The sequence below is a fragment of the Lytechinus pictus genome, chromosome 3, assembly GCF_037042905.1.
Source record: "Lytechinus pictus isolate F3 Inbred chromosome 3, Lp3.0, whole genome shotgun sequence".
In the NCBI taxonomy this organism is placed as follows: domain Eukaryota; kingdom Metazoa; phylum Echinodermata; class Echinoidea; order Temnopleuroida; family Toxopneustidae; genus Lytechinus; species Lytechinus pictus.
This window is the reverse complement of record NC_087247.1, coordinates 45,458,420-45,467,854: the sequence shown is the minus strand read 5'-3', so window position 1 is coordinate 45,467,854 and position 9,435 is coordinate 45,458,420. Positions and strand designations below refer to the sequence as shown.

The following is a 9,435-nucleotide window of genomic DNA, read 5'->3' as shown; positions in this document are numbered from 1 at the left end:
TATTCTATGTATTTATATAAGAAAATACTTCAGTAGGTCTACTTTCTTGATGAATAAATGTAATTTTATAAATCAAATCAAACATTACTGTATTACAGTGCGTATCAAAAAAACGGGACAGATTTGAAAAGTCTATAAAATTTTTGTTTCAAATTATGATCTCTATATTTTGGTGTCAATAGGTGCTCTGAAGTCTTATCCTTCAAATGCCATTAAAATAATTTAGTTTCGTTCATGCTTGAGCGAACACGGAATGTTTTTGTCTGAGGTTAAAAAGGAGGCTTGCGCCAAACTGGCATAAAATGATAAATATGATGGTCGGACTTCTTGCTAATCGGCAGACTTCCTCTTAACCTTTTCATTATCTTTTTTTTTATAGACTTTTCAAAACTGTCCCGTTTTTTTTTATACGCACTGTGTAGGAATGGGTCTATAGGAATCTGACTAGATATTTTATGTTTTACCCGTATTAAAACTGAAGGATTGATATATTTATTTGGGCACTATATAATGGTTTAAAATTCATATTTTTGTCACAGGGCTGACAATCAAACAACACCTTTTTTGTTTATGACATCCACTGCTTCGTCGCCGAAAAGTAACCTAACTGCCTAAATGATTAGAATATTCAGGTAAGGTCTGCTATCATCTTTCTCTTATATTGAATAGTTGATAAGCATCACATCGAGTATTGTCCGAAAATTTATTTTATTGTACCATTTTCATATATTTTAAAATATATAGACTTCTCTTTTCAAGCTACATATTAAATTTATTTCCTTTAATATTTTTTGTCTCTTCCTCTCGGACCTCTCCCCTATATATTCCCTCCTCACCACTCTTCCTCTGCCCTCTGTCTGTCACTGTTCCCACCATTCCCCCTTCTCTCTACTCCTCCCTGTCTCTTCGTCTCTCTCTTTCTCACTCTCCGACTCCATCCCCCTCTCTGCCTCCCCTCTATCACTTTGTCGTTTATCATCTATAACCCATAGCATTAACCGCCATTACTTATTAATCCACTCCTTTCTTTATATGTCCCTTTCTTCTCCATTACGTAAAATTTGTCATGGTCACTTTTATTTCAATAAGTTTCCCGGATTATAATCATTGTTTTAAACACCCAATTATCATCCCCCAGTCCATATCGTATCAATTTCATAACAATATCCTTTCGTCTTATAAGGTAGGTCTACATTCCTGTCTTCGTGCATAAGCAAACCAAAGCCTGTCCAACCATCCTATACCCCCCACCAACCCCCGTCTTCTCTCTCCTTCCAATCTCGTACCATCTAGACGTTTAAATTTCTTCATCCCATCCATCTCATTGCTACCCCGATCCCCCCTCATATCTCATTATAATGTGGCGATCCTCAAATTCGCAAAGTTGCTTCAAACTTGCACGTTTAGTAATACAGCTATCATCATGTTTTGTACACATATTTTCTTCATTATCTCTTAAAATGTTATTTCTATTTTAAATCAAAGTAACATTTTGTCAAAAAATATTTTCCATGATTTATCTTGAGTTATATGAGATAAGATGCAACTTTAGATAGTATGGAGGGTGCTATACAAAGCATATTTAATCGCTTGCAAATCTGGATGAATCATTGTCAATTTAACAATCACTATAGGAAGCAATCAAAAAATCATATCAGTTTCATAACTTTCTCATATCCTAGGCATTTTGATACAACTTTATTAAAGTTGCAACTCTTATCACCTCTTTCCCTCTTCTTTCCCTCCACCCCCCCCCCTCTCCGGGTTTCTTACAAAAGGTCCATGCCTCGTCACTCTTTAATCGCTCTTTCTTTCTTCTGTGTAACAGCATTTACTCCATTCCTAATTGATTGTACGACCTACATACTTATCCTTCGCTTCCACCTCCTTCTCGCTATATCTCTATCTATAATGGTCGCAGTTCTCATTTTATACATCGTTCTCTTGAAGATAAGTCGACCTTTCATTGCAAACCCCCTTATCCCCCTTCCCTCCTCTCTCTCCATATAATTCCGATGTGTTCCATCTTGTATCTTACCCACCCTAGGTTTCATGTCTTTTCGAGCGGACCTTTTCTGATAAACCCTTTCCCAATGTACGTCATCTGAGGTTAGAATACGGAGCTCATTCGGCACGCGGTTTATGACGAAAGAAGCGAAGTGATTTGTTCTAAAAATAGTACTGCAGACAACAAGTGGATATCCCTTTTGTAAGTTGGATCGATAGGTCTACCTTTATTCTGTTTTCTATGTCATTATTGCTCGAGGGAATGGTTTTGATTGAGCCTCGATCGATGCACTGTTTATGTCTCTACTCGATAGAAATCTCCGTCAATCGAAAAATAAATCCTCTGCTCAGAAGAAATTTTATCCGGTAGAAAAACAAAGCATAGCGATCATCACTTTGATTAGCAAAGCGAACTTAGAAACAAAAATGTTGCATTTTCTTTTGAACGTACAATATGGCATTTCAATTCATCAAATACCATGTGATTGTCCAATAGACTAACGGTTTCACTAAATTCAATATCAGTTCTGACTTGCTTATTTGACTTATAGTAGACCTATTTGAGATACAAGGACTTTCCAGATTGTGACTATATACGAATATCTTGCAAATATTTGAGGTAGGCTATCAAATAGATTTTTCAAAAACAATAATTCCATCTGCATTGAAAGGGCTTTCAATTAACGAACTGACGATATAGATTGCATAATGTGCAAAAAGAGAAATCGACAGTGGGAAGTTAGAAATGAAACCTGTTTGTCTTTCTATTGGACAGCAACCTTAAAATAAAGATAACACCAAAGAGTGCTTAAGTAATAATCAAAGGTGTTGTAATAACCCCTTTGGTGTTGAACCAACACAACACCGGATTAACACCAGAGTAAAATGACTGGTGAAGTTCTCTACTTGTGACGCATCCATCATTGAAACAATGCTTTTGAGAGACGTTTTGACATTTACATCCTAAAAGCGTTTTGTTGATTTTTATATAATGAAATATTTTTTTCAAAATCTATTTGCATGATCTGAATGAACTTCAATTGCTAAGTCTACCAGCCTGCTTTTAAATTTGTTTTCATCTTTCACTATCAAAATAATGGTTCAGACAACATTATTTTTAATACAGTTAACAAGCTGGGCGACATGGACATTTTTGACTTGCTTTACTTTGTCACTTTGTCAGAATAAACGTGACAACAATATTCATCTAATTTTGGGGTTAATTATATTTTTTTTCTTGACATTTTCATGAAAAGGAGTTGTTTCTCTCCCTAAATCAATCATTACTGACTGATAATAAAGATATGTCAGTAATGATTTTTAATTATCACAATGATTGATGATAGTAATACCATTGTGATCATATTCCTCAAATCGTTTTTGACAGCGGTTATATGAACATCTTTCGGTAAGATCTGGGTCAACAAATCACGCTATCCGGTCTGTTCCTTGCAGTCTCATTGTGTTAGTCTATATCAGGGATTTCAAAGATCTATCATGTCTCATTGTGTCTCCACTTCACTTTTATTTTTCGTCTTCAAAATACAACAGTTTGAACATGGTCAGTGAAATGAGAACTGATACCCGCTTGTAATCACGGTGCATATTCATGTTATTTAATTGACCATGTTATTTTTACCGTCTTATTTTTATTACTGAATGTATATAAGCTCTTAATTACGATGGTCACTTTCTTTTCCATATCACTCGACAGACCCCCACATACCCTGGTTTCCCATTGCTAAAGTATTTTTATGCTTTCTCTCAAATAATTATTTCCCTAAAAATTATTTTAGCTATAAGATATGTTTTACCAGGTCATCATCTTTTAATAAAAAATGTAGATAAACATTTCAATCTCTTTTGCGGAAAAATAATGTAACTATTATGAGACCAATATGTTAACCATCAAACATTGATTTGTGACCTTTTCCGATAGCCATAGTTAATAAATAAACTGTTGGATAAAAATATCTTCATAAGTGAAATGAATCAACTATCATAATTCTACTCTAGAAAATAGGATTTTAGTTCATGGCCACCTCGTTACATCATTTTTTGTAGTTGGAATTAAAGCAATTACACTTCAATTACATTACGTATTTTTGAAGTGCGTCGCATTCATCAAAGCAAATAAAGCAAGCGTCACTGTATGGACCGAAAGAACAATAATTGCGAGAAAGACAAGGGCACATGCATTTTAGTGAGTTATCAGAACACTGAAATATTACACGCAGACCTTGTGTGATATAGCTTAACTTTATTTTATGAATAGTTTATAATTATGAACGCATTGCTTTGAAATTAGGAAGACATCAAATAAAAAATTAGTGACATAAATATAGGCCTAGATAAAAAAATCACAAGAGAAATGGTTTATCGTATATGAAGGTACACATTGATTTAATATTCAATCTCCCTGTATATACTTATGCTGGGATGGATTCCCACTTGGTGCGCTATAGTATCATTTGGTAAAGCATTAAATCTTCATTATCAGGTCCCTCGGAGTGGACCTTTATCCTTCTGTCCTCTGGTTGCTTGCGTACAAGCATTTATGCTTTCTTAGCAATCAGGTAAAAATCACCACACCACAATCACATCATATGACAGCAATGTATAATATAAATTAATCCGTTTATCACTGTCGTCTTTCAACATCATTTCCTTGATTCCTTCTATTTTCATATTGCATGGTAAACGTTTAAGCCAACACTAAATAATCTATTCAGAACTCATTATAATGGCAGTTGTCGTTAACCTTTGGAATAGATGAAGCTAATTCGATACATCCATTATCATTGCCAGCATTGTCCTAAGACAGTTACCATGCATTTTTCATCATACCGTTGATATCATAAAATGTAATGGAATTTAGAAATGTCCTACATGTATGATTCAACAGGTTTGAAGCATGGGTGTCAGACGCAGTACTGAGTTGACGCCCAAACTAGTGGAAATCTATTTGCACCATAAGTCAATTAACATTGGTGATAACAGGGCGCGAGCATTCATATCAAATATTTGCCGCAAGCTTTTGTTCCGGCCAATCCAGTAAAAACACTCGATATCATTTTCACTCCTCCTCCCTTCCCCATCTCCTTCTATCTCTCTCGTTTCATTCAACCACGTTAATCTCTCTTCATCATTGTATGTGACTATAGAATCTATGCCACCAATTAGTATCCCGGTCGACAATTGCATGCAGTCACAGCCATATAGACCGAGAATCGATTTTGGATAATGGAGAATTTATATTTGCCTTTATCTTTGCACTGTACTGTTTGCCATTATAACCCCGGTTACACAAACCAGCAAACACGATCATGGCACATTAACCAACTGATATCTTCATTGTTCATGTGAAGTGTGAAGGTGATGATCGTTCAAAATACGATGGCGTTGTCTCAATGTGTATTCTTTATGTAGTTATTTACATTGACATCATTCTAAAAAATGTATAGTTTCATTCTTTTCGTTTTCGATCTTATATACTGTCAGATTTGTTAGTGTGACTATGATATTGTGTGTGGGTTATCTAGTCGGATACAAACTCGTAGAATGTAATGAAGTGACATGGGTGTATGGATACAATGTGTGCAGGAACTAATGAAATAATAATTGGATAGACAATTCGATTTTACATTAATAAGGTGAACTATTAGAGAGTATTTGAACGAGAGTTCAACAAGTATTAACATTATTCAATCTCTTTGTCGTAGGCATAGTGTTTTCTATTAGGATTATCCGCTGTACATGGGCTTGGTTTTTTTTAGAATAAAGAAAAAAGATCTGTATATAAATCATATCTATAAATGTTCTACTAAAACAATGCGAAGAAAAAAACACGCTCTGTGTCAGATTACTATCATTATATAAATCTTTCTTTTCGCTAGATTATTAGATTGTGTCATTAAATGAAGATAGACTCTCTTTTTAGTATTTTGACTTAGTCCTTGATAAAATAATTGTATATCATTATCATTTCCTTACTTGGTAAAAAAAAATTTTAACTGATCTCCTGCAGTTTTGATCTTCACGTGCCATGATTGTTAGTTCTTTTTCGTCTTTGAATATTTATGCACTTCCGTATAAACATGTTTAAAGAAACCACACTTGTTTTGTTACGCTTCCCGAGATCCTCGTTGGAAAACAGCAGGTAGGTCTGTTTTTTTGCATCAAACTATACAGTCTGTTTCAATAGTTCATCATAGGCACCTGCGTGTACGATTGTAAATGGTTATTTTTGGCATGTTTATATCAAACGCCAACGCTTTCTACAAACCAGATCAGGAACAAAATATATTCATCGTTCGTGCTTTAATTTAGTTTACAAGCCACACATGATACCTTCTGTGATTTATTACCATGTCAGTATGTGTTACTGGAAAGGATATCTATTCATTATTTCATCACCATGGTATTTATATCTAGCCCACACTGATCCGAGTAAGAAGATAAATTGAAGAAAAAAAATCTTGATCAGTTTATTGTAGTATGAATTACTCAAACAACGGTTTCATTTACTTGAAGGATATCAAAGTCAAAGGATGGGAATAATAACAGGGAAAATGAAAAAAAAAACTAAATTATTTAATAAGAATGAAAGAAAGTAGATAAAGAAAGAAGGCAATGTGAATATGAAAATAATTCAAAAGTAAACAACAAAAGAAGAAGAACAAACAAACAAAACCCTCACTGTAATAACTGGCTACCAAAAAGGAAAAATGTCTCAATCTCATTAAGAAGTGTTCCAAACTTTGCTCAGATAAAATGCAAAACAAATCGTCTTAGAAAAGGTGCAATACCATATTTCATTGATTTACTAAATTCTGAATAAATTTTTACTTTCATAGCCTTGAAACCAACTCAAATTTTTGCCATTGTTTTAGTCTCCATTTCAATCCAATTAATAATTGAATTTTTGATTGTCTGCTATTCTTCACTTTTTAATATTGTATTTACATAGTTTTTTTCTTCATTCTATTTTATTAAATTAAATGATTTTTTATGTACACTTGCTCTTTAAAATTATTTATTATCTATGTACATCACAAATCATTACATATACTTGTTAAATTGTAATTGTTGCTTTTACCCATGTATAACTTGTGAACATTTTATTGTAAACATGCTAATTTCAGCCTTCTGGCTGTGTAACATGTATTGTTTTTATACAAAATAAACCATGATTGAATTGAATTGAATTGAACAAACAGGAAGAGAGAAAGACACATACATAATTAGGGTGAAAAAAGAAATAATTTGGTCTTGCAAAATGATTTAGAAGAAATCTTGATTTTTCATATGAAACCTTGTTTGTTTTATGTTGCCGTAAGATGAGCGTATTGAATAGGCAGAAGAATGGAATCATAAGTGAAAATAAAAAAACAAAAAAATGTTTTTAAAATAAAAAAGATAAAATATATAAATTCTGAGATAAAATTAGGAGGCATTTACTAAACTATTTGATATTACTATCTTCAGTAGATGTGAATGTATCACATGACTGACTTTTTGTCAACAATTTGTAAATTATTTCTTCAGTATACTTTACTCTATTATATGTATTATTTCTTTGTTATTGCAGGAGTACACTGAAATTTTAAAATCTTTGGGAGAAAGAAATAAAGAATCTCGATTTGCTATCAAACAATGTACACGTAAATACAAGTACTGTATTTTATCATGAAATAGGTGTCAAGCTTATGCCTATTATGTAACCGCAAGAGATTAATAATGTATATATACATAGAGAGAGGGGGGGAGGGGGAGGGGGTGAGGGTGAGGGAGAGAGGGGGGGGGGAGAAAAGAGAGAGAGAGAAATGGAGGGAGTGGGAGAGTGAGACGGGGTGGGTATGAGGAAACATATAATGATTTTGATTGAGTGCATCATTGGAGCGGGGTTTTTTTAATTATTAATCAGGGTTTTCTTTGTGTTTTGTGTAATCGATTTCGGGATGAAAGAAAGAAAGGAGAATTCATTTTTTTTCGTTGAGTAATAATACATCGAAAAACCGTAGTAACTTCGATTTTAAGGGTTTAAAATATAGAGACGAGTATTAAAAGGATATTATTTTGACGGTAAGTAAACATGACACAACCAGGTTAGACAACAGTGTTTGTGGTGCTCCTTTTCATATACCACCTACGCTAACAGGTGTATCAATCCATCAAGATGAAGACTATGTTGATCTTATAGCAGGGTGATTGCATTCAACCTCTATCTTAATAATTGAACAATTTAAATCGCATCCATGGTCAGAATGATCGATGAAAGGACAAAAATAGAGGGAGATAAAAGAGAGAAAGAGGAGCGGGGGAAAGCAAGGATGTATACAGAGACAGAGCAAAGAGAGAGGGAGGGAGGGAGGGAGAGTGCGTGTGTGTGAGAGAGAGAGTGGAAGTGTGTATGTAAGGTATCAAAGTGAATATTCCACTGTCGTTTTAAAGAGTACCGGATAAAGACCTATTTATTCTGAGTTCCCGAATCATTACCCAAGGTGCACTATTTTAAACACTTAAGAGAGATCATAATGCCTACTGATATGACACATAATTTCTGCTATATAGTCTTTTACAACATTTTGCACCGGTAATCTAGGTAATCCTGATTTTCAATAAAGACCGAACGGAAATAATATTTTTTAAATCAATATATTTAAAATTGTTTAAGAAATATATGGACAGATATAGCGTAAATATGAAGGCACAAGCATGACAAGTGTAGGAGAGAAAGAGGGGTAGGTTGTATGTGGATGTATTCTCATTATTGTGAAATGAGTATATGAAAAAGTGAGTGATGAAGGATTGAATTTAACAAGCCTCTGGTAGTCTCGCCTGCATTACGCGATTCGATATAGCATCAGTGCTGACTTTGATAAAACAATGATTCGCAAAAACACCATTCAAATAATAATATAATATGTTCATTGACCATAAATGACATTTGAACCTGAATGACATTTGACATAAGACTAGTGCAAGATGAGCAATGATACTTGAATACCCATGTGTCCACATTTCATTAACTCTTTCCATAAACTTTCAAAGTTATGATGGCAATTCAACAATAATATTACCCCAAACATGGCCAGAATTTATTGACCTTAAATGACCTTTGTTCAGTGATACTTGATTACTCTTACGTCCAAGTTTTCTGGACTAGTTCGATAAACCTTATTAAGTTACAATGGAAATTCAAAACGAATACCCCCAACATGGCCAAAGTTCATTGGCCCTAATTGACCTTTTACCTTGGTCATGTGACCTAAAACTCAGGCAGGATGTTTACTCTTATGTCCAATTTTCATGAACTAGGTTTATATACTTTCTAAGTTATGATGATATTTCAAAAACTTAAACTTGGGTTGAAATTTGATGTTGACGCTGCCGCCGCCGTCGGAAAAACGGCGCTCTTCTAAGCAG

At 33.9% G+C, this 9,435-nt stretch overlaps 1 long non-coding RNA gene across 1 annotated transcript; it reads left to right on the top strand.

The window, feature by feature from the left end:
- Positions 1 to 475: 475 nt before the first annotated feature.
- LOC135153755 (uncharacterized) lies at positions 476 to 6,936 on the top strand. The gene is made up of 3 exons (XR_010293257.1): positions 476 to 632; positions 2,048 to 2,209; positions 3,395 to 6,936. It is a non-coding gene; the product is annotated as an uncharacterized LOC135153755 (long non-coding RNA).
- Positions 6,937 to 9,435: the final 2,499 nt, after the last annotated feature.